This window comes from Crocuta crocuta, unplaced genomic scaffold (assembly GCF_008692635.1).
Source record: "Crocuta crocuta isolate KB4526 unplaced genomic scaffold, BGI_CrCroc_1.0 scaffold20, whole genome shotgun sequence".
Taxonomy (NCBI): Eukaryota; Metazoa; Chordata; class Mammalia; order Carnivora; family Hyaenidae; genus Crocuta; species Crocuta crocuta.
This window is the reverse complement of record NW_027527932.1, coordinates 5,876,520-5,903,923: the sequence shown is the minus strand read 5'-3', so window position 1 is coordinate 5,903,923 and position 27,404 is coordinate 5,876,520. Positions and strand designations below refer to the sequence as shown.

The 27,404-nt window shown below is 48.8% G+C and overlaps 1 long non-coding RNA gene across 1 annotated transcript; it reads left to right on the top strand.

Annotated features, from left to right (window-relative positions):
* The first annotated feature begins 23,061 nt into the window (after window positions 1-23,061).
* On the top strand, window positions 23,062-26,839 carry LOC144221377 (uncharacterized). Its single transcript, XR_013332057.1, has 3 exons — window positions 23,062-23,539; window positions 25,650-25,767; window positions 26,618-26,839. It is a non-coding gene; the product is annotated as an uncharacterized LOC144221377 (long non-coding RNA).
* The last annotated feature ends 565 nt before the right edge of the window (window positions 26,840-27,404 follow it).

The window sequence follows — 27,404 nt, the reverse complement described above, 5'->3', positions numbered from 1 at the left end:
GGCACGGATCGATTTTCCCACCCTCAGTCAGCCGATTGGTGAATGTTCCACGAGGCCCAGGTGTGGGTTGAGGAAGGGGTCAGAATATAATAGGAGAATGCGGACGGCGAGTATGAGCCATCTGCTCAGACAATTTTCTTGTGCCTCCGGGATCTGTTCGGCCGGAATGATGGGTGCTTCTGGAAATGGCTGCGTTACGGCCGGACAATGAGATGGGCCCCACTTTGTGACGTGCAGTTTGAGTGGACCTGGTGTTCTATCCTTCGAGTTTCAACATCCGTCAGGATCCAGTAGCAATGCCTGTTTCTCAAAAGAGAAAGAAATCCTGCCAAGAGATTGTGGCTTTGCTTCTAAAACCTAGAGGCCCTCGTTGTGATACTGCAGAAAGCCTGGCTGAGGTTTCCTACAGTTCCCACACCTGTTATAGATGCTTTGGTTCCATTGGATCTGGTGTCATAAGGTTCAAGTGCAAGGGCTGTTGCTGCCTCAGACCAGCAAGTTGGAGATGAGGTGGCCCTCCTTAAGGCGACTAGTCTTTCAGGTTACCTGGTACGTGGAGGGGTGGGGGCAGGGACATTGGATTACCAAATGCCACATGTGTTGCGTCCAAGCTCCAAAGAAGTTCCCAAAGCAGTGAGCTGCTTTCTTAAGGGCTGTGAGGTGCAACAGTTAGTTCTTCGCTTTTGAGAAGATACCCCCTCAGGCCCTGAAGGCCCTCCCAGGAACTTTACTGATGAAGGTCACATCCCATTTTTTCATGGGATATATCTGATACCTTTGGCTTACATATATCTTACCAAGACATTGGTGGCACCTGCAGTTTTCTGCAAGTTGTATCATCATGGTGTTATCAGTGCAGTAGATCAGCGTGATGTCTTTTGGGAAAGGGAGATGACCAGTGACCCTTTGGCACAGCCCTGAAGCAAGATGATGAAGGTACTGCTGCGCAACCAGGCAAAAACAAGCGTCTGATGTTCTCTTTTTGTTGAGGTGGAGAAAAAAGTACGCACTTTTTTTCGAATTGCTTGTTTCACTTTTATTATTTGTTTGTTTATTTGTTTTGAGAGAGAGAGAGAAGGTACAAATGGGGGAAGGGCAGGGGTGGGGGAGAGAGAGAATCTTAAGCAGGATCCACGCCCGGCACGGGGCTTGATCTCCCGGCCCTGAGATCATGACCTGAACTGAAATCAAGAGTCAGATGCTGAACCAACTGAGCCACCCAGACGCCCCAGGAATACACACTTTTTAAAGTCAGTACCTGCAGAGAAAGTACCAGAGGCCATGTTTATTTATTTCAGTAGGGAGACCTCATCTGAAAGAGCAGTGGCAATTAGAGCAACCACTTTATTAACCTTATGATAATCCACTGTCCTTCATTCCCCCAAACCTATCTATCTTCTGCATCACCCTGAGGTCTGTTGCCTATAACCAGTTCTGGTTTCAATTCCTTTATCAATGAGCATCTTTAGTCACAAGTAACAGAAATGGACTCTGACTGATTTATGTAGTATAGAACCCCTTGTGTCTTTGAGGAGAGAACTTATCTCTGCAGTTCTCCCAGAGATAAAGCATAGTTTTTTATGTACTATGTTTTTAGAGGCTGTCAGCATGCCTCAGGGACTTGCGTCAGATTCGCTGACTCTCATAGCCTTTATTTCACTTCTAAGGGAGAGCCAAGGTAAGGACTCCACTAACTGTTGAGGTGACACACCCCAAAAGTGGGGGAAGGGTTTATGATATCACAGAACCTCCTGGGATGGGATTTTGGTTCTGGGTCTCCAGGAGTGGGTGTTTTCTAAGACCACCAGCAGCCCAGCCTGTAGAAAATGGCAACCGTAGCATCATACAAAAACACTGGCCCTTACTTCACCCATGCACCTCTCCATGTTTTGATTAAGGGGGTGTTTCCTTGGGGCCCTCTTTGGAGACACGGTAAGGTTTGAGGGAATGTGTTTCACTTAATCACTTATGCTAAACCTTCTCTCAACATTCCTCTCTCCCCAAACTCCACGTCCTTGGATTCCTTCAACTACATTTTATCAACTAATTCTTGGCATCTCAGTCTCCTTCAGCAAGGACCATCAATGATTACAGACTTCAGTCAACTAAACAAATAAACAACTAAAACTGTTCCCAGCTGCCTGAGCTAACTCAATGAATCCAGACCTTCTGGAAAATATACCTATAATAAAATCCAGTTCAGTCTTACAAATATGTACTTCCCTCCTTGGTACGTCTCTTCAGAATACATCCGCATATCAGTCTGCCGGATTTGCACTAAAATAAACTACTTATTTTGGTATGTGAGCCTTTTCTGCTCAGATTTGGTATTAGACTTGATCTTCCAGAACATCCTGGGACTTACACTAGTTAAGAAGCTCACCAGGAGTCTTAGTGTCATAAGCGTTGGGGAACAAGGAGAATTTTTGCTCAGATGAAGTGATCAGTGTCCCTTCCTCCACAAGGCGATGGTGGTTTTGTCAAGGAGGAGAGAGGGTCAGCCATGGCCTTTGTGGCAGGTTCAGGGGGACTCAGAGATTCTTAGTCCCCACAACCTATTGGATCTTCCCCAGACCCGCTTTCCAGCTTCTAGACTTTTATTCTTTCCTAATCAGCGCTCTAAATTTTGCACAAAAGGCAAAGCAAAGCTGTAAATTGAACGCGCAAGAGAGATCATCGGCCTGCAGGATCCAACTCTGAGTTTGGCTTTTGGCGTCCTCAGACATACGGCTGCAAGAAATAAGAGTTTCTTTTAACAGTCATACAAGTCTGGCATTTTCTGAGTATGCTTTGGCCGATAATTTACGTATCTGAACTTCCTTTAATTGTCCATCCCCTGTAGAGGTACGGACCCCACGCTTATATCTTTAAGTCCTTATGGTTTCCATACCATTGTTGTTCCCCTGATACCTGCTGTGAATGGGCGCTTTATTCAGAGGACAACAGGTCACAGTGAACCATTTGGCCACCGTGTCACGGGACCTGGCAGAGTCACATCCTTACGAGCACTGGGTTTCCCCCCTTGATATCTTCCCCAACTAGGCCTGTTAACCAATCCCAGATTTCCCCGTTACCTCAAAGTCTGTTTCCTATAACGACCTCTGGTTCTACTTTCTCCATCTGTGAGCGTTCTGGGTTGTAAGCACCAGAAACCTACTGTGGTTGATTTAAGCAGGAAAGACACTCATTGAAAAAGATAGTGGGAATCTCAGAGAATTTCCAGGAGGGTGCGAGAAAAAGGAGTAGCACGCTCGGATTCCATCACAGAGTCTAGCCAGTGAAGAAGACGCCATGGTTTTTGTCTCCCGGTTTGGCCCCCTCCCTGACGCCGTTGGTTGAGTCCTGGGGCCCAGGAACCACGACTGTAGACTTTGCTCTCTCCGGGACTTGACTTGCTACCATCATCTCTGTGCTGGCGAGAACTTCACAACCTCCTGGTAGGACACACTGTGAGGGACACCGTACATACCTTACCTCTGAAGCAGCCTTCCCAACAATGCGTCGTTTCTGTCTAATCATGAATAAACATCAGGCCAAGCCAAGTTGAGGAACATTCCACAGCATTGCCGACAAACACGCTTTAAAAGTGCCAAGCTCAGGGGGCGCCTGGGTGGCTTAGTCGGTTAAGCGTCCGACTTTCGCTTAGGTCATGATCTCGCGGTGCGTGGGTTCGAGCCCCGCGTGGGGCTCTGTGCCGACTGCCAGCTCAGAGCCTGGAGCCTATTTCAGAGTCTGTATCTCCCTCTCTCTCTGACCCTCCCCTGCTCACGCTGTCTCTCTCTCTCTCTCCTAGAAATAAATAAAAAAATAAAATAAAATAAAATAAAAAAATAAAAGTGCCAAGCTCAGGAGAGGAGATGACAAGGAGACGCGATAGCCAAGTGCAATGTGGGATGCTGGACGGGGTCTGGAGTAGAAACAGGAATTAGTGAAAACTTGATGAGATCCAAATAAAGTCCGCCATTTCCCTAACAGGATTATACGAACGTCCATTTCTTCGTTTTGGTAATTGCATGATGGTTACATAAGCTGTTAACAGAGGGGAAGCCGTATGAGGAGTATATATACAGGAACTCAGTATTATTTTGGCAACTCATCCGAACCTCAAAAATGATCTCAAAATAAAAAGGTAAGACCAAAATCAAACAATGTTATGCTCTATAATCAATGACACATTTGAATGGAGGAGAAGGCTGTATCTGTGTGGCTCTCTAACTGCTGCTTCCCTGAGGTATTATTTCAGGGCCACTAGGTACCAGTGATCTGCAGAGGGAGGAGGAAGTTGGCAGCGGTGCAGGGAGGGAGAGAAGTGAGTAAGAGTGGGTGGGGAAACCCCATGACGAGCTTGTGGGGAAGGTGTTTTTAAGTGGGGTTTTGGGATGCCTTAAAATCTGCCCAAAAAAATGACTATTTGCTTATGGGACTGGCCTTGGAGATCATGATTTATCTATCAATGTATCACTCTTCTGAGGAAGAATTCCCCATGGGATAGCGGCCAGTCTGGGGCACCTGAGCTAGTCCATAACTTAGAAATGATTTTCTTTCCGGAGCACCTGGCAGTCTCAGTCAATGGAGCATGTGACTCTTGATCTCAGAATTGTGAGTTCGAAAGCCACGTTGGATGTAGAGCTTACTTAAATTTTTTTTTTAATATTTATTTTTGAGAGACAGAGAGCACAAGCTGGCCAGGGACAGAAAGATAGGGGGACGGAGGATCTGAAGCAGGCTCCGTGTTGGGGCGCCTGGGTGGCTTAGTCGGTTAAGCGTCCGACTTTCGCTTAGGTCACGATCTCGCGGTTCGTGGGTTCGAGCCCCGCGTCGGGCTCTGTGCTGACTGCCAGCTCAGAGCCTGGAGCCTGCTTCAGTCTGTGACTCCCTCTCTCTCTGACCCTCCCCTGCTCACGCTGTCTCTCTCTCTCTCCTAGAAATAAATTAAAAAAAAAAAAACATTAAAAAAAAAAATGAAGCAGGCTCCGTGCTGACAGCAGAGAGCCCGATGTGGGGCTCGAGCTCACAAACTTGAGCTGAAGTCAGACGCTCAACTGACTGGGCCACCCAGGGGCCCCACGTACAAATCTTTTTTAAATAAGAAAAAAACAAAAGACATGATGTTCTTGCTAATTACAGCACTGTCCAATGGAAATTTCTGCGATGATGGAAACGTTCTATGTCTGTGCTCTCCTCTACTGTTGCCACTAGCCACGTGTGGCCACACAGCCCTGGAAATGTAGCTCGTATAATGGAAGACCAAGGTTAAATGTAAATAGCCACATGTGATTAATGTCTGCTGTACTAGCTGAAGCCTATTTTCCGTTGATTATGATACGACACACTACAGCAAAGAGGTACAGTTTTAAGGATGTGGACGTAGGTATGTATTCGACCAGCCAAACTGCAGAGGCATGCTGAAATAAGGAAGAGTTGTCGGTAAATGGGCAAATCTTGGAATTTCATAGCTGGAAGACACCTTAACACTTGTTTATTCCAACTTCCTCATCTTACTGCTGAGAAAGCAGGGGGTACGTGGTTTTTCCGGGATCAAGGGCAAGATAAGAGCAGAGGCAGGACTAGAGTGAGGTCTCCCCGGCCCCATCCCAGGGCTGTGGCTGCCCGCCGATGGCCTCACCCACCTACAAGTAAAGATGGTACCTGCAGCGCCCTTCACGGGAAGCTGCGTGCACAGTGATGAATGCCGGACACGCCCACGTGCTCATTTCTCCCCGGCCCCCACCACTGAGCCTCACTGATATATCCCAAACGCGGTNCAGCGAAAGTCGGACGCTTAGCCGACTAAGCCACCCAGGCGCCCCAAGAACAATCCCTTTTTAACAAAAAGGGGCAAAACCTCTGTCTCTCAGCCATATGGTCTCTCTTCTGGCCCCATGGGAGGAAAGAACTAAATAATAAATCCTCAGGAGGATACAGAATCAAGGACACCAGAGAGCCTTCTCATAAATTGCCTCTCCATTACAATTTGAGTATATTCACAATGGGGAGCTCTAAATAAGATGGGGGAGAGGCTAATTCATTTTATAAACATGGCTTTANGTTTTTTTAAAACTATAATGAATACTCCCGGGGCTGCTTTCTTAACCCGCTTACTTTCCAGAGAGGAGAAGGTGATTTCATGAATTTCAATCTCTTTATTGGGTAATTCAGCAGAAAGTACAGGTGAGAGTCACATCAACAAGGCGGGGGGGCGGCGCGTGGCTTTTCTAAAACAACCAACACACAGTCTAAGTCTCCTCGCGGTGCAAGCATTGGGAGAACCCACCTTCGGACGGAAGTATGAAATCGCAGAGACGAGTAACCACTTCTCAACAGTTGTGCCATGGTTATTCCACGTGTTTTCTTTCGGGGGTGAACTTGGGGTCCTTGAAAACGCCCGTGTCTCAGAACTTCGCTCCCAGAATGTGAAAGTCAAAGCTTCCACCAGACTGTCCAGGGAGACAATTCCAAGAAGGCTCACATTTTTTGCTGCCTCGTTTGAATAAGAGCCCGCTTTGGTGAAGACACAAATCTGCGTATTGACATTGAGTGTTTCTTTGTTCTTTTGCTCAAGGTCTCTCCTCGGCCGGACCCTGAAGCCTATGGCGACTGCCAAATCTAGCGTGTGAATTAATTTCTGCTGACTGTAAACACATACAAGATCAAAGTGACATCCTAAGCATTCTATACGGTCTCAGGCCGCCCAGAGGAGGATGCTGCTTTCTCAATAATCTATACGCACGTCAGTTAGCACACGCACTGCATAAATAATTAAGGATGGGCTAGAAGGCATCACAGCAACTAATATTTACTGAACCTTCGCTCTGTGCCAGGCGCTTTTCGTCCACTATGTCATATAATCCTCTGAGATAGGTAGTGTTGGCATCTTCACCCATGAGGAGACCGAGGCAAGGAGATGTGGGGTAGCTCGCTCTAGGGCATGAAACGACCAGGTGACCGTCAATATTTGGATCCACATGTATCTGACCCAGACCCTGAACTCTTAACCATTGTACTGGCCTGGTGTCTTCTGCAGGAAGGAGGTGTTGAGAGACACCCAGAACCAATAGTTACTAGGGTCCCATGCCTCCGGGCAGATTACCTCCGATCTGTCAGGAATGTTCCCTGGTTCCGTCACTGTGTCACCCGCCACCCCCCTCCCCCGGTGTCCCAGCCGCCTCCTGAAAGCTGACTGGAATATTTGCTTTCAGTGACTTTTGCTCCTGATTCCTTGCTCCTTCCTTGCATCTCGATCCCTCCCCCGCTACCCTGTGGTGTCACTTTTTCTAGGACCTTCCGCACCCTCTCAAACCATATTAGGCTTCTCTCCTCTCTGAGTTCAGTGTGTAAAATGGGTGCTAACCGGATCAAATTTCCTCCTTTAGGGTGATTGGTAGGTGCTGTGAGGACACAATCCCTGGGCAGGGCTCGCACAAAAGCACTCACTGTGGAAGACCTTCGGTGGTCTTGACACTTGTGCTGGTTTTCTCATTGACTCTTATAGTTTTCCTGGGAAAGCCAAAGTTTTGCTTCGCTAAACTCTTACACTGTGAAGCATCCAAGGACTGTATAAAAATGCCACAAAGAGGTATTCTGAAAATACCTCTTTTTTAAAAAATGGTTATTTATTTTTGAGAAAGCGTGCGCGCGTGCACACACACACACACACACACACGAGAATGGGGAAGGGGCAGAGTGAGAGAAAGACTGAGGATCTGAAGCGAGTTCTGCGCTGTCAGCACAGAGCCCAATTCGAGGCTCAAACTCAAAACCATGAGACCATGACCTGAGCCGAAGTTGGATGCTCAACCAACTGAGTCATCTAGGCGCCCCTGAAAATTCCTCCTCTATCTTTCCTAACCTGCTGGGGGAAAACACGATCCAAATGTCAAAGTACTTTGCAGATAGACTGACCTGGCAGTTGCTATATGGGTGCTGAACCACGTTGTATGTAACTTGATAGTGATCGCTTAGCCAGAATTGATGGTAAAATCACAGCATAAATGTCACATGCGCATTTGCCTTAGTGAGTTTGGCAATAAGCCCTCAGGCCAAAAAAAGAAAAAAAGATGTCGGGGAGGCAAAATAACAAGGTGAGAAATAGCTCAGACCACGTTGTCGGCCGGGCCACTCAATGAGCCACCCCCCGGGAGCACTGAGTCAGGGTCAGGAGGCTGTCAGTCTTTCCATGCATCTCAGTTGCCCTGTGCCTTTGCGGTGTGATCTCTGTCACTCTGGCATTTAAAGAGATGACTTCTGCCCAAGTACCCACATGTACACCCACAACCCCAGCTGCTTCTTTGTTGAAGAAACAGTGATGTGTCCAGAAACGAGGAAAATCTGGAGATATTGGACTTTCCAATGTGGCGGTCTTCGAAGGGATTTTCAAGGGTACCTTTGAAAATGTGTGACTTTGCCCTGAGAGTCTGGGATGAGACTCCACTGGACAATAATGTGTGTCCTGTCCTAATAATGATAACTTCCACGTGCTAAGAAGCAATTGTATCCCAAGCTTCTTTCTCGCAGCGAGTACTGTGTCAGGTATAGTATCTACCAGAAATAATGAGGTCTGATCTTTCCAGGCTGTACCCAATTATGCCATTGTCGTCTGAGGCAAAGGCCCCATGATACCGGCTCCGTGGGTGCCCCATTATGATGCCTTTTACTTATCACTGAGGCCTAGAGGTGCGCCTCATTTTCATGATTCTGGCTTTCTCCCTCTACCCTTTGGCTCGGCTTTTCTGGGGCCTCACTGCACTTTGGAACTGACTTTCTCTGTAAGGTGGCTCCTGGCGATGTTAACTTCACAAGTGCAGCAGAAAGAACTCCTCTTTGCAGAGAGCGACAGTGACAGTTCTGGAAGCCAGATCCGCGGCTCTCAGTTGACCTGGTTTGGGTCACATGCTTGCTCCAGGCTCTGTCGCCTGGTGTCTGTGATGTTCTGATGGACCCAGGCTGGGGCTGAGGAGGGGTTAGGTTCAGTCCACTCCCTAGGCGCCCAAAGCCACTGAGTACCCAGAGCAGAGATGCTCCAAGGAAATCCTGCTGCTCCTGCTGCCTGAAGTGAGACCCCTGGATGCTCACAGGCAAACACAATCTGGTCAGCACCTCAGACCTTCCTGGCCCCCTCTCCTCCTTCGCTCCCTCCACCTCCAGACTCAACGGCTGGCTTTTCCTGCCTCCCAACTTCCATGCCTTTGCGTCTTCTGTTTGTTTTCTTCTCTGGGCCTTTCCCCCCGCTCTGCTTACTCACTGTTGTTTCCTTTTAATACCTGCAGCTCCCGCAGGGGTATCTACGTGGGTTTATTCGCATCTAGTACAGAGCATCCATGTTATGCAGTGTGTTCGTGTCAAGCCACCTCATAGCCACTAACCAGCCTACAGGCCAGACCCCTTCCCCTGGGATGGTCAGTCAAGGTTACAGAGTCACGTGCTGTGTTATAAGTCAAGGGGCCAACCGAGAAGGCGCTATCTTTGGCTTTTTTGCTCAGAGAATACAACAATCAGAGCTTCTTGGCCTGAAGAACATATGTAGTGTTTCTCATCAAGGACCAGCGTCCATTAGTTCTAGTATCTACTATATAAACCTAAGCCAACATTTGCTGAAAGAAAGATCTTTGTGAAATAGGGACTTTTTTTTTTTTTAAGCTCTAGGTGGTATCACTGTTGGGTGTGTGACGGATGGAAAGTCTAGAAACCTGTAATTTCAATGACTAAAGGAAAAGGGGTTTGAGAAGAAAAGGTGAAAAGAGCTGAGAAAGGCTAAGAGGTGACCACAAGAATTCTTTTTTTTTTTTTTTAACTAAAGGTTAAAAAAGATTGCTCAGCTATTCCACAGATATAGGGAGCACAGAGCGTGCAGATAGGTTTCAATAGTAGCAAGAAACAACCTTTTAAACCACAGATTGCAGTACTGAGAGAAGCTTCTAAAGGCTTCTAAGAGCATGTTCTTAGATCAGGTGATGGAGTAAATGCCTGACTGTTTCCAGGTCATCGAGGGGATTCCAATTCAGAGTTTAGGAGTTTCATTTTAATAAAAGAGCCTTCATTTTGTCTACCATTCCGCCTTCTGTCTCCCTCCCAACTGCCCAGTGATTGCTGTGGGTCTGAACTCCAGGGCGAGGCAAGCACAAAATTTAAGGAGGCCCCTCCTCTCAGGTACCAACGCGGCACCTGCCCGCGCCAGCCGGACAGTGAGTGCCTCCTTAAATTTTGTGCCCAGGGCTCCGTCTGTCTCACCTGAGGCCTGGTTCTCTTCCAGGAAGTATGGTAGTTTCATTTTCCTAAAAGCAAAACATTTGGTGTTTTTAGATAAAACTTGCTCTTTCTGACCCAAGTTAGAGGACTCAAAGTAAAAAATGAAGAATTTTGTTCACAAGTCTCTCTCTGAGACAGAGAAACAGATTTTTCTAAATGCAAAACAAAACAAACAAAGAAACCCTTGATTTTATGTTACCTCGCTTTTTTGTTGTTTTTGTTTGTTTGTTTGTTTGTTTTTAATCCCTGTGGATTAAAACACAGCCTCTCGTGGCTGGACTCATCCCTATGGCTGCCAGGCGGTCACTTCTGCCCGAAGCATTTAATCTGTTTCCTAGTCCAGACACTGCCCTAGACAGCTCATGTTCACCTGTCTTATTAATAATTGGCTGCAACCTTTTCAATTTTCCCCTCTAATAGGCTCACAGAGTTATGTTACTTATCACTTTATGAGCTCAATTCTTCTAGATTTTTACATTACTCCTCTAATGCCTTCAGGTAAATTGCAGGATCACCTGAGTAACTCGATGCTGATGAGGAAGGCTTTGAGGCAAGTACAACGTGGATGAGACCAGAATGTTCTCTGAAAACCTGGCGTAATTGTCTCCAGGCTGCTTGGCATGACCACATCATGCGTGGCTTTCCTCCGCAGCTGAAAAAGTCCTGAAAACAAGTATTCTCCCCAGAACCCAGTGGGATTCCTCATTTCTCACTGTCTGAGTGGTACTGTGTTCATTCATTCGTGTATTCATTCTTCCGCTTCCTGAGAGGCCTTACTTTCTAAGCTAGGCGAGCATACCTCGTAATAGCCTGGAATTTCCTTAGAAAATATTCTGGGCTTCTTGCCGCACTAGAAATAGAAATCGGGAAGATCCTTCTTCAGACATTTATTTCTGAAGGGAAGATCCCTAGAATACTTACTTTGGGGGTTTATTTTCCAGACAGTATTGAAGACTAACAGCTTTTTGACTAAGACTTACGAATCATGTAAAAACAAAATCAGATGTTGGTATTCTCTCTCATGGGCTCACAATGCTTTGCTTTGGTTACAGAGAGGCTGGAGACGTCATCCAAGGGGGTTAGTTGGCCGGACAGGCTTGTTTCCCAAGGGGCACTACCAAGCTGAGTTCCCAGTCTGGTCCTGTGCTTCTCAGGGCAAGGACTGAGTAGTTAGGGCAGCTGGAAATGCTTGGCTTAGAACCCTCTTGCTTAATCAAAACCTACGAGAAGTACAAGAAACTGACATGTTAACCATGAGTCCAGCTAATTCATATTTAATGGAAAATGTATCAACCAAATGGTCAACGATCCAACAGCAGCGGCAGTTGTGGACTCCTGTTCATTAGAGCATCTAGGTTCTGTGTCTATTTTAGGGAGGTGTACCCCAGGGCACTTCATAATGTCACTCGTGGGTATTCGTTGGACATTCCTTTCCCTTCCCTGCCCCCAGCAACACTAGGGAGAGAGTGACAATGTCTGGATCCCTTCTTAACAGGGCCTGGGTTGATCACTTCAGCTCCGTAGGGTCTTCCTTGAGACTGGTTCACTTCATTCGCCCACTATGGTCAGCCCAAATGCTGGTCATTTGGTGACTCGATATTACCTTCCTGAGGATGTAGATCTCCCACTCTGTGAGACTGGGTTCTTACATTTCTATGAGCCATATATTCACTGGCTGTCCTTAGAGTTATCGTTTCTACAGAGCGCGGCTCTCCTCTGGGATGCCAAGGCTTGCCTTCCTGAATGGGCCCTGATGTTGCCTCCGTGTACAAACAATTTTTACAACAGCCGCACAGAAAAGAAGAAACGGTGGCTGTGTCTACGAAACCAGAGCAAACTGAAAGTTCTCTTTTCTTACTCTGTTGAACTTCAACCTCATTTAAGTAGAACCACAAATAAATGTTACAGAGAGGTCTCAAGATTCAGTCTGCCCCCAACACACCCATACCTCCCCAACACACACACACCCATACCACCCCCCACCCCCACACACACCCTTCCACTTCTGAAAGATTAAGTCAACTAGTGAAAATACAGTTGTGTACTAACAACATCAGAAGTGCGTATCATCGCTCTTGCCTATGTTTTGCCATCAAGTTTGGATGTTACGAAGTTCTCTTAAAAATCTCCATTCGGTCTGCATATTTATATTACGAAACCCATCGGGTAGAAAGGCAGATGATGTCTCATTTACACTTGAAGTAACATGGTGAGGATGGGTATCAATGCCCGTGTGTGTGGGCAGGTTTTGTTAAACCCTCACCACGGGCCGGGGTGACTGATTACAAGACTACATTTTTTCTCCTCACCCCACCTGGTCACCCCCTCCCCTGGTACCTGGAAGTAGGCTTTCTTTCACCAGATGAAGACTCAGAGTAAAAATAAGGAGCACTGTTAGTCAGAATGGTCTCCTCACTGGAAAACCACCACTGGAGGGGCCAGGAAATGACACTTTTCAGCCCCCTGTGGCACATGAATTATAAAGCAAACTCAGCGTCACGTGAAACCAGGGAAACTCATATATTTCAGGAAAAGTTCCCCCGCCCCCCACCCCAGGGGTTGTTGTGTTTGGTTCTACGTGAATCGAATTCCTGTATTTTTCTACAGAGCGTCTATGGCTCCTACCGGAAGGAAACAGAAAACTTCAATTCTCTGAAGGGAACCTACTCCATCCGCGGCCTGCAGGCCTTTACTGGAAACGCTGGTGTATTTCCTCGGTAGGACGTGGGGTTTATCAGAGCTGTGAAAGCAACGCGGAGATAAGACTTGTGACGTTTTTCTGGTTACGAAAAAGCTGTCTGCTTGCTGTCTGGAAACAGTGGATCCTTGATTTTGAAGGGACTCGAGCAACTCAAGGATGAAAACAGAGCCTCTTCCCTTATTTGAATTTCTCCCTTCCCTTGGGGGAGGTTATTCCAAGATTTCCAAAGCACTAGAAGAATAGGTCACTGGGTTTGTGGCTACAGCTGGCCCTGCTACCGTGCAATAAAACCGCATCCCGTAAGAGCAGAATGACTGGATGGAATGCCCACTCGTATTTGTACTATCTGGAGGAACATCGTTTAAATGCTCAAATATTTGAACCCTTTAAAAAATCAGAAACGGTATTCTGAAACCACAGAGTACTTTCATGTTAACTTGCACGGCTGGAATACATGTGCAAAAGGATGTACTAATCTCTGGGGTGTTTGGAAATACTCGCATTCTGGAATTCAAATCGTTCTCACAAGACAAGTTCCTTTTCTACAGAGTTCAATTCGATTTTGACATTTCTTCACGATCATGGGTGCGTGTCAGGGTGTCCTTGGATCTAGTCACCGCTTGCACCCTGAAGCACTCATCTCCACAGTCTGGATTCAGCTGTATGCCTTTTGGAAAACGACTTAACACCCCTGCACCTCAGTTTCTTCACTTATAAAGTGGGGATATAACATTATCTACGTCCTGGAGTGCTTCCCTATTTAGTTATGTATGGATTTATTTACTTATTATTAAGGTTTATTTATTCTGAGAGAAAGAGATCGTGCGCTCGGGAACAGGGGAGGGGCAGAGAGAGGGTGAGAGAGAATTCCAAGCGGGCTCCACACTGTCAGCGCACAGCTGGACTCGGGGCTTGAACTCACGAGCCACGAGGTCATGACCTGAGGTGAAACCCAGCGGACTGAGCCACACAGGCATCTCTCTGCTCATCCATTTACCAAATACTGTTGGGTGTCCCAGAAGCGCTAGGTGTCGAGGACACATGGAGAGCAATGCTGGCTCTGTGTCCCAGTCTCGCTGGCTCTTATGGCTCGGGGAAAGAAATGAATAAGTAAACAGATGGAAAGAGAAGTAATTTAACATGATTTTAAGTGCTATACAGGAAAATAGAGTGTGAGGGTGATTCGATTGGTTTGAAGGAAGGTCTCCTTGATGTGGAAACATTTAAGTTGAAGAATGAAAACACTTTAGCCAGGCAAAGGCTGAACATTCAGGCAGAGGGAGAAATATGTGCAAAGGCCCTGAGGTGGGAATGTCGTTGAGCTTGACTACAAGGGCCTGACCCGTGACTGGAGGGCAGTGATGTGGACTGCTGGAGTGCACAGGCAACGGGCAGTTCCGGGTGGCGGTTTGTGGGCCAAGGGAAGCAGCTGGAGTCCTGGGCACTTTAGGAAGCCATTGGAAGACTTGAACCAAGGGCAGGACTTGACCCTGTTATATTTAAATTAAAAAAAAAAAAAATTTTTTTTTAAAGTAGGCTCCACGCCCCATGTGAGGCTTGAACTCACGACCGTGAGATCAAGAGTCGCATGCTCTACTGACTGAGCCAGCCAGGTGCCCCTTTTCTTTTTTACATTAAAAAAAATTTTTTTTCTTAACCTTGTTTATATTTTAAAAAGAGCCGTCTGGCTACTGTGTGGAGGGGACACGTGGGGAAGAATGAATGGAAGCCAGGGCTTCCTTTGTAAGGATCAAACGAGCTGATGCATGTTCAGCACTTGGTGTGATATTTGATAATCACAGCCTAGTTCATGGTAGTGATTGTCATTAAGACTCATCATCGATATTAATAAAATAATGCTTCAGTTTGGCATCTTCATCTGATGGTATAAATTCAACATTTATATCTGAAATTAAATGTCCATGTTGATTGCAGTCACAATGATGTAAGAAACAAAAAAATTAGGTCAGCAGTTGGGAGGTGTTTATTGGCCGAGCCTGGACTCAGTCGTAAAGCCAGTTTTGATCCTTCAACTGTTTACCTTATTGTTGTCCAGAGGGTCACATGGGTTGAGTGCAACCTTGTTAATGAGCAAGTGTATGAAACATTTTTCATTAGTTAAAGTACCAATCTATAAAAGAAGGCACTTAAAAAAAAAAAAAAACTTCTCTTCCAGAAACCATAGCGCTTACTTCTGTGAGATTTAATTCTGCCCCGGATGATGATATAGGCAGAGAGAACGTGTGTTTGGAAAACCAGGGTTTACACATCGGTTCTTCAGCACCTCTAGGCAGTAGGGAAGAGCCGCAAAATGCTGCGTAACTTCGTGGCCTTTCCTGGACCTCTCTGAGCCTCAGTTTGCTCATCTGTCAAATGGCTGTAATAATCATGACCTCCTTTTAAGGCCGGGACGATGGAGGGAAAGAAGCCATTAACGTGTTTCCATAGTGTCCGACACGTAAAAGAGCCCAACGACTGTTAAGCTAGTATTAGTAGTAGTATTTGAAGACCAAGGCACCTGCTCTCCTTTATTTGACCCATTTGACTCCAGGTGAAAAGGACAGTTCTGGAGTCCAGACAGAACGGCTTCGAATATCCGAAAATGTTAGTATGATGACCTCTGACATTTTATCTGCGACCCTAATTTAACCCTGGGGCCAGGATGAGACCTGGAAAAGAGCCCCTTGGCTCTGTCTCCAGCTGTCGTCCCAGACGCAGGCTCTCAAGGCTCTTGGGAGAGGCCGTCCTCAAAACGCTGGGCGTCTGATCAGCCAGGGGTCCTGAGGATTCCAGTTCCTCCGTCCTCTGCGTTTCTAACGGCAGTAATTATCCCCGGAATGCTCTGAGGCTGACGAACGTTTTCGCACGCAGGTGCCAGCTGTTACCTGGGGGTGGGGGACAGCTGACCGCTGGGTGCGCCCTTCGGCCTCTGCCAGGCCCAGCCCCCGCCCACTCAAACAACACAAACGAACCCTGTCCAGACACACACCCCCGTGCCCCTCCCCCCCAGGCCCTTCTCCCTCCTCCCAGCCCTCTGGCCCCTCCCCCAGCTCACTGCCCTCCCTCCCACTGGTGGGTTCTTCCTGCAGAAGAAATCCAGGAAACCACCACTCACATTTCCTCTGCCCACAGTTTCTCCAGGGCCTGACTCACACACAATTTAGCTCGATTTGGAGTTCCCGTGCCTCCGTCCCCTGAGACCCCCTCGCTCCCCCCGCCCCACGCCCCCCTTCATTCCTGGGGGTGCGGGCCTGCCAGAGAAGGTGGCTCCTTTTCGGGTCTCATAATTGACCTTTCATCATTAAAAACGCGTGGGGGGGGAGGGAGTTCATGCTGCAGACAAATTACCCAAGGACAAATGCGAGGCTGTTGGCTCTGGCCCTGCACACGCGCGCACACACACGCACACGCGCAGCCTGACACAGGCAGCCTTCAGCGGACAACATCTGCGGGCTGAGTCGCGTTGGGTGACTCGTCTCGGTAACTCATTGTTTCTGCGGTGCCGGTGACCGTAGCTAAGAGAGCAGCAGGCCAGCTTGGCACCGCAGCGAGCTTCCGTGTGGGCCAACGGTTTTGCCCACCTTGCGACCAGTGGTGGACTTGCTNGCAGCCTCCCCGCACCCGGACGGCAGTGCGGCCGCCCCAGGCAAGTCCGTGGAGACGGGTCACGCCGCGACAGGCCAGGGGCGGCGGGAGGGACCCATAATTTATGACGTTGTTCTTACCTGTCCGGTTTGGGATTTCACAAGCCTTGCCCGTCTCCCACCCGTGTGTTGCTCCTCGTGCCCACCCCCCCCCAAGACGGTAGCAGCTGACGGATTGAATTAATGTGATAAGGAAAAAAAACACACAAAAGAGTGGGTTTCTACCGGAGGGATTGTTGGGGGGCCGGTGAGAGGAGCACAGGTGAGCGGGCGGGGCTGACACGGGCTTCGTCCACTGTGTGCTTCCACGGCTTTTACCCAGTGTGTGCAGAAAAAACTAACCCCGTTTCCAGACAGCTGAGGTGGGGGCTCTGTGGTCAGGTAGTGAGAGCAGATCTTCCCCTGCTGCTAAGATCTATCATTTCCCTCATCTATAAAGAAACGTCTCCCTTCTAAGTGATCCTTTATTTATTTTTATTTTTTAGCACTGCAGGCCTGCAAAGCTTATGACTTGGGTGACTTGCTGGCCTGATGCCACTGATCCCTCTGGGGGTGTGCACTCCAGCCCCAGGGACGCCTTCACTTAGGACACATTGAGGGACCCTTGGCAAAGACGCCCCTGTCCCCAGACTCCTTCAATTGCTGTACTGATTGGGGAAAGAGTCATCAAGTTTTCGTGTAATACATGAGTATGGGATAGACACAACCGAGGACCCCACACTAAGTTGGAGGAAGTTTTCTTTCTTGTTACCTTTTCCTTCCCCCCCCCCTCCCCGCCAGCCCCCTTTCTGTTTGTTTTCTTGAAAACAAATTTATTGTAGGCCCCTTCTTTTTCTCCTTTGGACTCAGAAGGGCTAAATGGAATTCAGGGCAGAGAGCAACTGTCGCAATTGCTTGCTGAGGCTGGAGCCGGTCAGGACGTGAATAAAGCAAAGGTTGGAGCTGGTCAGATCCCTTCTGATTGCGGCAAATGCCCAGAGGCCCCAGGCAGCTCCCATTTCACCAGGGCCGAGGAGGGAACAGGCCCCGGACGGTCTGCGCGCTGCCGAGCCCGTGGCCCCTGCAGATCACTGCTGGGTCATTTTGCGGTTTACAAATGATCAAGTCAGGTTGAAGCCGCAGTCTGTGTGGTTACAGGCAACTGTGATTAGTCACCCAGTTAGTGACCCAGTTATGGCACACCCTCTTTTAAAAGGACGTTATTCAACATCTTGCTAGCTTGATTTCAGAACCATTTCATGTGGGCAGGGAAGCTTAACATTGCAGGGGTGGGGTGGGGGTGGGGATTGAAGCCTAGGTTATGTTCTCCCATATGCCAGGAGTCTGATTTTCTAAAAAGGAGCAAATCTGGGGAGTGAATTGTGAGGCTAGAATTTCACTGAACTTGGGCGAGAGATTGCTTTTCAAGTTCAGGTATGGCCTTTTCTGCTGGGAGAGAAAGAGAAGAGAGTTACCCCACAAGCTCTGACTTGGCTTGTAGATTCGTGGCCATCTGTAAAACGAAAGTGGGAGGCAGGAAGGGGAAGAACACTACATATGAAGGCTTGTGTGGCTTTTGATTTTTTAAAAATAGCATGTCTTTTTACCACAATGGCATAGGAACTTATAGACATGAGTCCCTAGTAATAGTAAACAAATTAGCTTCTTTTATCTGAAAAACAAGTAGAGTAAGTCTCTCTCTCTCTCCCTCTCTCTCTCTGCAAAGAGAAAATGCAAAACAAAAATCCCCCCTCCTCTTAAAGGCTTCTTTGCTGGTTGAGTGTTTGTCCAGGAACAAATAGTCTTTTATTCGAATGGTCTCCAAAAGTTCATAAGCAAAAAAAAGTGTCCAACGTCTGGTTATCGACAATGCAGTCTCTGGCTACATAGTGAAGCTTTTCTGTTCTGAATTTGTGATCTGCTATCAGAGTCCTTTAATTTCTGTGAACAGAAGGCTCTTTGGGAGAAGAAAGCTTGGGGGTGGGGAGTGACATTGGAATCAGTCTTTTTCCCCCCTCCCGTTTGCTGTTTTCTTCTAGGCAGCAAGTAGTGCCTGAATTCTTCTGATCTTTGCCAGCATCTTATTGAGGTGAGGGCCAGCGAAGGGTTAAGCCAGGCCACAGGCGGGTTTCCCTGCTGGTCTATTTTACTGGGGTGGAGCAGCTGGCCAGGCACCACCTAGGAACTGTTCAAAAAAGGAGACGCCCTACTCCTGATGCCCTTGATCTCCTTTGGAGGTTTTCCTTTTACAGCGCGTTTTATACAGTCTTCAGTGGCAACCGTCTTTTTAAAGTCGTAGGTTTCCCTGAAACCATCGGGGGTTTACATGTATTCCCAACGTTCCCGGCGTAGTATCTGCAGGATGAAAGGAGACAGGCAAACCATTAGGGAGAAAATAGACAGTCATTTTGAAGGATGTGCGAAAATGATTATTTGTAACGAAATGTTTTCACTTGCTTACAATCAAATTATTTTAAACCTTTGGTCTGAAACTTCAGTGTTTGAAACTTCAATTCAAATGGATTCCTTTTGACACATGCTTCCTGAGAAGCTTCTGGGAAAGCCTAGTCCTTTCCTAGGTGCAGAGGACACAGGAGAATGAAAGACACGCAGGGGTCACACTCTCATGGGGCTCATATTCTAGTCTGTGGGGGGTGGACGGGGTAGAACTGGTAAATAAGTTTAAAAATAACTTTTGAGGGGCGCCTGGGGGGCGCAGTCGGTTAAGCGGCTGACTTCAGCTCAGGTCTTGATTTCACGGTTCGTGGGTTCGAGCCCCGCGTCAGGCTCTGTGCTGACAGCTCAGAGCCTGGAGCTGCTTCAGATTCTGTGTGTGTCTCTCTCTGACCCTCCTCTGCTCATGCTCGCTCTCTCTCTCTCTCAGAAATAAATAAAACATTAAAATTTAAAAATAACGAAACAGGACAGGGAGAGAGTCTCTTTGAGGAGCTGATGTTTGAGTTGAGATCTAGAAACGAAAGGAAGGTAGCCATGGTGCCTCTTGGGGGAAAGAGTGCAGGCCGAGTCTCAGGAAGGCCTGAGGCTGGGATGGGTGGCTTCAGCCACGGAAAAAGGCCTGTGTCACCGGCTTGGAGAGAAACAGGGTGCAGAGGAGGCGCAGGGTTGCGTCACCATGGATTTTTCCGTGCTTGCCAGAGCCGGCAATTTGCACAACTCCAGGGGGCGCTGTCCTAACCTAGAGCCGGCCCGCAACCGGCCTCGGCCCTCATTCGCTCCTACATGCAGACCAGCAAAACAGCAGGAGCTCAGACGCCGTCCCCTTTACCTGCAAGTCTTCTCTGCCTTGATGTAAAAGCCAGCAACGCTGACTGGAAGCAGAAGACACAGCAGCTCTTGTGGAGCAAAAAATGGTGTCTGGGTGGGGGAGGGGAAGGTTCAGCGGTGTGTGTCTTGTGGAGTTGGTCAGCGGGTGGGGACGACCCTGTGTTACCTAGTCCTGAGGTGACAGAGCCTATGGCATGTGGAGCCAAGACCAGCGTTTCCCTCAGGAGAGGTCTGTGGCCACCGGAAGCTGTCCCCTCTCACCTGCAGTGGCCTTCCTTTCTCCCACCGGCCTGATACCCAGGCCCCTCGGTCTGCTTCAAGTTTAAGGAGGTCTGGGGCAGCCCTTCTGAGGTCCCTCTGGTCCGTCCCAGCACCAAGGGCAGGAGTTGACAGACGTGGTCCTTTGGTTCCTCCTCCTTTGTCGCCCGCTGGAGTTTGCCTCAGGCAAGCCCCCCGGTGATGTCTGGAGTTCGCTTGGGGGCCTACATCCCTCTCCCGTCAGGGCCTCTCCCGCCTTCTGGGCTTGCAGGGACTTCGCCACAGGGGCTCTGGGAAGTAAGTGGAGGAGCTGTTCTCCATCACTGGCTCCCCAGCCCTGGAAAGTTCCCAGAATGGCACCCTGGGGCTGCATTTCCAGTCAGGCGGGGGAGAAGGCTCTGGAGGGGCCTCCCTTGCTCTCGTCCAGGCAGAAGCAGCCAGGGAGGAGAAGCGGGGACTTGAGTCTCGAGGTCCCCGGCTCCTTCTCTCACCGATCTGACTGTCTCCCTGTCCGTGCCTCACTGAATCAGGGTGTTTGGACGTCTATCTTTTTCTCCTTCCGCTCTCATCCAGAATACTTTGTTTTGGTCTTGTCCAGCTACCGAGAGCCGCAGAAAACCGATATGTCCCCCAAGCCATCTTTCTCGTCATCTCCCAAGATCCAGTGGCGTCCCAAGATAACGGGTTCGAATCTTAGCTCTGCATTTTACTGGCCGTATGGCCTTGAGAAGTTGTCCCATTTCTCGGAGCCAAAGTTAGCTCATTTGTCAAACAAGGATAATAGTAGCACCCATGTCACTGCGTGAATTCTTGCTGAAAGCATTAAATGGGATCATTGATGAGGACTTCCTTGAAACATGCCCAGCCCACAGCAAGGGCGCAGATAATATGAGCAGTATTGACGATTGCAAACCAACTCCTTACCGTCTGGGTCCCTGTGACCTCACACCATGTTCTGGATGGCCTCTCATCTTGGCTTTCTCTGTCTCCCTGAAGTTCTGTCTCCTGGTGTCCCCTGGTCTTCTAGACTGAACGACGGAGCTCCTGCTGGCCCTGTATTTGGCTCACATCGTAGAATCTCCCCTGTCCATCCGGCAACCGTCGACTCTACGTGGGTCCCTTCCTGATCGTCATCCCTTTCTGCGGCTGACTTCTTACGACTTTCACTTAAAGTTGTGACTTTACGACTCCATGTGCCGTCACAAACCCAATCTGTCTGAAAACCAAAGTACCACCTTCCTTCTAAATCAGAAACCCTCTCCTGACCCGCAAATGTATGACTCCATTCTCCGGGCCATGCTGGTTCCAACCTCTCCTGAATCCACTTCCTCCCAGCTCCTACCTCCGCCTTCTGACACTCGGGGTCTTGAAGCATCTTCATTCAGTGTGTCCATCGCGTAACTATTTTCTTTCCAAGGCCATATCATGCACATCTAGTTCCTGAGCACTCGCGCTGTGGGTGTCCAGTCACTACCCAACCTGCCCCCCAAGCTCCGAGTGCTCCCCGGTGATGTGGACTGCTTGGGCCGCACAGGCAGCCCGTGGGAGAGAGAGAACGGCCTGCTCTGTATCTTATCTCAGCCTCACTGGACAAGAACTCAGCGCGTGCTGGAGATTCCTCACCCCGCGTTTGATGTTGGGGGCAATTTCTGGAAAGGCTTCTGAGACTGATTTGCATGAAGATCCTAGAGAGTCCTGGGTAAAGACTCACCATGAAGGCATAGAGAGTCAAAGTGTGGTCAGATTAATTAGAGTATAAGCTATTGGCCCAGCGTAGAAAGGGAGGGGAGATTTCAGGTGTGCTAATAATAGTCACGGTACACAGTAACTGTTGTTCCCGGCCCCAGTTCCCAACTTCTATTTCGGGGACTCACACCGGATCTGAAGAGTACGAGCCATGACAAAATGAGTAGAAGAGCCAGTTCACTAAAAGGTCTACGTGTTGTCCTGAGCGTGAGCACTGCTTTGAGGCATTAACGCATTCATTCCTCCACCATTTCCTACGCATGTACTGTGGTCACCGCACTGGGGATACGCCTGCCTGCAGCCCACAGTCCAGCAGGGGAGGCAGATAATACAAACCAGCAATGACCTTGAAGGTCAGTACGTGCGACGGGTAGTCAGATATGGAAGGTCGCAGGACCGCATATTAGGGATGCTTAACCTTAAGCTCAGAGGGTCAGATGAGGCTTTCTGGAGGCCATGGAATCTAAGCTAAAGCGCGAGAGGAGGGCAGGAGGCAGCCGGGGAGAGGAAGGGTTCTTCATGGAGGGGAACGGGGCACACAAAGTCCTTCGGGAGAGAAGCATGGCATTTTTGAGGACATGAAGAAGGTTCAGCTTGGGCAGAGCATGGCCACGCTGAGAGACAGGACAGGCGAGGGCACAGTGCACGGGGCACTGTAGAGCGGGCACGGGAGTTTTGATTGGACCCTGCTAGGCCATGGAAAGCCACGGAAGGGGTTTCAATGCTGGTGTGTGTGTGTGTGTGTGTGTGTGTGTGTGTGTGTGTGTGTGTATGTGGTGCCTGCACTAGGGCAGGGCCGTGGAGAGCCACACACATGGGTGGATTTGAGCAGTACTGAGGAAGACTTGCTCCAGAAAAGGGAAGGTCAGATTTCAGACTTGAGCCTTGGGTCGGGAGCACTGCTGAGGTCGGGAATATTTGGGGAAGCATGAAAGGGAAGAGGCAGGTTTGCTTTGGTGCACCTTAGGTTTGAGGTTCCTGAAAGACTTGCAAGTGGATGTGAGTTTGGGGACAATGGTCATCATTGGGAAAGCCAGGAAGGACTTGAGAAAAATCATTGCGACGATGTGTGTGTTAATTCCTGCGGTAGCCGGAGATCCTGTGGTGGTCAGGAGAGAAATTCACTCACACTAGCTCAAAAAGAGTATGGAATTGTTAGGGTACAGAGAGCTTCATGGGGTGTGATGCTCACGGGGAAGCTGTGAGGATGGGAACGACTTTCCTGGCCTATACAGGACAGTGTGGCCACGTGGCACTTGAACCTTCACCTACCCTGCACTCCCCTCTGTGCTGACGCATGAGGTCTCCAGCCTCCATGTCTGTCCTCTCCGGAGCTGACTCTTGCTCTCACCTGCCGAAGGACTTGATGGCCGCCTGCGTGAGAAGCCTCCTGTGGACCTCACCACCATCTTTACCAATTTTTTAAAAATCTTTTATTTGTTTTTGAGAGAGGGACAGAGAGTGTGCAGGGGGAGGAATGGTGAGCCCAAAGCAGGCTCCAGGCTCTGAGCTGTCAGCACAGAGCCCGACGCGGGGCTCGACCCCACAGGCTGTGAGATCATGACCTGAGCTGAAGTTGGACGCTTAACTGACTGAGCCACCCAGGTGCCCGTGGACTTGACCACACTGTTTATTCACATTCTCGAGAAGAGAGGACCTGATCGGCACTTAGAAGTTAATGGTACGGCGACTTCACGTCAGGTGATCATCCGTGGTCCAGGTGGTGACAGCAATGTGTGTGTGTGCCCCTGCATGTGTGTATGTGTGTGTACACTCACAGGTGTGTGTATGTGTTTATATGTATACATGCATGTATGTGTGCATTTGTATATGTGTGTATGCTTATTGGTGTATGTGTGTGTGGATACGTGTGCATGTTAGTGTGTATATGTGTGTAAGTGTGTGTATATGTGTGCGTGTTAGTGTGTATACGTATGTGTGTATGTGTGCATGTTAGTGTGTATACATGTGTGCACGTGTTAGTGTGTATACGTGTGCGTGTTAGTGTGTATACATATGTGTGTATGTATATGTGTTCATGTTACCGTATATACGTATGTGTATAAGTGTGTATGTATATGTGTGCGTGTTAGTGTGTATACATATGTGTATGTATATGTGTGCATGTTAGTGTATATGTATGTGTAAGTGTGTGTATGTATATGTGTGCGTGTTAGTGTGTATACATATGTGTGTGTGCGCATGTGTGTGTATGTACGTGTGTAGGGGTGTGATTCTGGGGGAGGGAGGGTCAGGACAGTTACACTGTCGATACAGAACTTCTGACCAGACACGACGCTGGTACACGGTTTCCTGTGTAACCCATTAACTCTGCTACCGCCGCCCCTGCTCTGTGCAGCAGGGAGGAAACGGCGCGGCCCCAGAACTGCCTGAATGTCTCCTTCGCCGGAGGACCGCGGGCAGTTTGCGTGTACGGTCCTCTCAGAGCTTCTGACCCCTACTGTGTAAAGTCAGTGCCCACTTCCCAGGAGAGAGAATCGCACGAGAGAACACCGTGAAATGCTTGCACTCAGTTAACTGTTCCTTTCTTCCTTTTACTTCCGTGTAATTCTTGTGCAAGCCTCCGTTTGCCTGGAAAACAGGGATTGTGCTTCTGCGACTTTTTACAGTGATTCCTATGCATGGGTATTAACAAGTGTTTATAGAATGATCATGTATTTTTGTTCCATTAAATAGTAGGTGTAGCCACTCAATAGCATGTTAGGAAATTTGAGATGAGGAAAAACCGTTTACCTATAATCCTGCTGTCTAAATAAAAACGCATAAACTATGATTTATTTCTGGTCAGCTTTTCCTTCGTCTTTTTTTTTTTTTTTACATAAATAGGATCATAATTTACACACAATAAGATGCGGTGTTTTAAGATGTTTAGACATAAATTGCCGAATGAAAACCATATATTTTAAAAGCACTTAATTTTCATAAATCTAGACTATTGACTGGCACCTTCCTCTGATGTCCTCTGTTTTGTCCTGAACATCTTGCAGAATTGGCAGTGTTCACCTAGGACCTTATTTAATTCTACCAAATTACAAATACATTCCGCTCAACTGTCCGCTCAACTGTACTTTGCTGTGTTAGGTTTAATGCAGAGCTAATGAGGCCGAGCTACAGGTTTCATTCTCACGTGGGCCAATTAGCCTTACTAACTACTATGGCCATAGACTTCACCCCAGTCTTGGTGTCCCACCTTGCAAATGAATGGCAGGGGTCACCAGGGAGAACACGAGGAGTTCAGTGCAAATCCATTACCATTACTAGACAGCCAGCTCAGAGGCTTCATCTTTGAACCATTAGGTGAAGTTGCACCGGGGAGGGGTGCTTAATGGGCACAATTAAAATACCCATGTTCAGCAATTGTCAGATTCGAGAAAAGCTCTAGACCCATCTAGAACAAAACTACTCCAGATCCGGTTCTCTTCAAGGATGGTACATGAAAACAATCCCTTTACTTCAGACGCAATGGGGGTCAGCCGCTTCAAAACAATGACGTCCCCTGGAGAACTCCTTCAGCGGCCTCTCTTTCTCCACGTGAACCCCACGCCGCTGGTGGGTTAGCAAATCAGAGAAGCCAAGCTAAGGCTTGCAGGGACTCAGAGAGGATCCCCAAAAGCACGTGTGACAAGTGGGAGAGATTTGGAACGTGCCCATGAGCCTGTTTCTCCGAGGTTCTTAGAGAAGGCACACACATTTCAAAACTTCTGCTTGAGAAGCGTGTGCACGCCGTGTCACATTCCTACAGCGACACTGGACGGTATTTGTCTCTGCAGGTCCGCGTGGAGCTGCCGTGATGCACTTTCGGGGCACCGAGGCTTTCTTTTCACGATGACTTGCTCACGTACCCACCACTGCTTGCAAGTCCTCGGAGAAGATGGTGGCCCTGGAGACGTACGTGCATGGGCTCTGCGGACTCTCCTGCCCGGGGGAGGGCTCTGTGCCCGCCTGACATTCCGCCTCACCCTCTGGGTGTTTCAGTGCTAAGGCAGGGACCATGGTTCTCCTGCAGGGTGGCTCTGGACACACACCTGCCATGCTGGCTTAGTCTCCCGTCAGAGGAGCAAACGTGGACCGCTGACGCTTTCAGGCTGCTTTTGTAGCATCTGGAGTTTTTTCTGAGCCCTCTTTGTGAGAAGACAATGTTCAGGAGCTCCTGTTGGATATTGTTCTTGCCGGTTACCACGCCAGGGGGTGTCAAATGTCCTGATTGATTTTTCCCCGATTGGCGATTGGTCCAACCTGGAGCAGGATCAGCTTCCTAACCGGGACATCCTGCGGTCTGAAACATGAGATCTGTGTTACCAAACCGCTCTTGACCATCATTTCTCGCACGGAGCCCACGCTCTGCCATCGCTGAGTTTCCTCCTGGCGTTCTCTCCGGTGGCTCTCCTCACTCCTTCTGGAGCCCCCTCTCCCTCCTGCGCTTTCTCCCACTGCTTACAAACAACCCCCCCGCCCCCCCCCACNAATACTCACTGAACTCTCAAATCCTTCCCTGGGCCCCTGCATCAGAGGGAACTGAGTCATTCTGGCGGCTGATTGAGTGGAGGATGTCGGGAAAACGAACCATTGTGTAAGTTAAGGAAAGGGTCAGAGATCCGAAAAGACTCAGCTGCGTTAAAGGGCGTCTGTGCCGGATTTTCCTTTACAGCCGTCCAAGGGCATAAATTAAGGACCGTAAACTTGAAGGTACGGCAAATGAACAGAATTCTAGTTTTTGTCTGTCTGTTCTGTTTTTCAGCGCAATCCCTCCATTTCCCGAGAACCCCATCAAGAAGCTTTACATATTTTTCATGTCAGCCCAGCTCCTGGCCACCTTTGTTTTGCAGCCTGCGTGCCTGCCTCCCCGTAACAGCTGGACACATCACCATTCCATTTTTCTATTGGTTGTGACTGAAGTAGCTTGAGGTCAATTATTTCCCCAGCAATTGACAAAGAATCTTGACGAAGAGGAAAGTGACATTGTCNCCGGCTGAGGGAGGGCAGACTTCCTTTTTGAGAGCATCCCAGCAGGGCAGGGGCGGCGGGGTCTGTGGAAGTGCGTGGGTAACATATGGTAAGTGGAGAGAATATTTATATTCACGGCGAAGGAGCAGAAAATCCAAAGAAGGTCGTTCCGCAGAGACTTCAGACAGGAGACCTGCAGACTGGATATTCCGTCTTTGGCCTGGAAACAACTGAGAATTTAAAGAGTTTTGTTTTGTTCTGTTCTGTTTTCTTGCTTTCCCACCACCTGTGCTCCTCTCAACAATCCGAATTGTTGGCGATTTCAAAAAGGGAATAGCCTTCCCCCTAAGGACCACACGGGTCCTTCCCAGGGCCCTGGGTGGCTCCCACCCCTTTCCTCCTCTGCGGCCGCCCGGGTGGAGACAGAATTCAGAGCCACTCTCTCGGGCCGCGGGTGCGTCGGGCCTGCCCGGCGTCTGTCCCCTCGTGGTGCCTGGAGACCCGGGGACCGAGCGCACAGGCCAAGCGCGCTCCGGGGGCTACTGCTTCTCGGGGGAAGGTATAAATGATTAATCGGTACT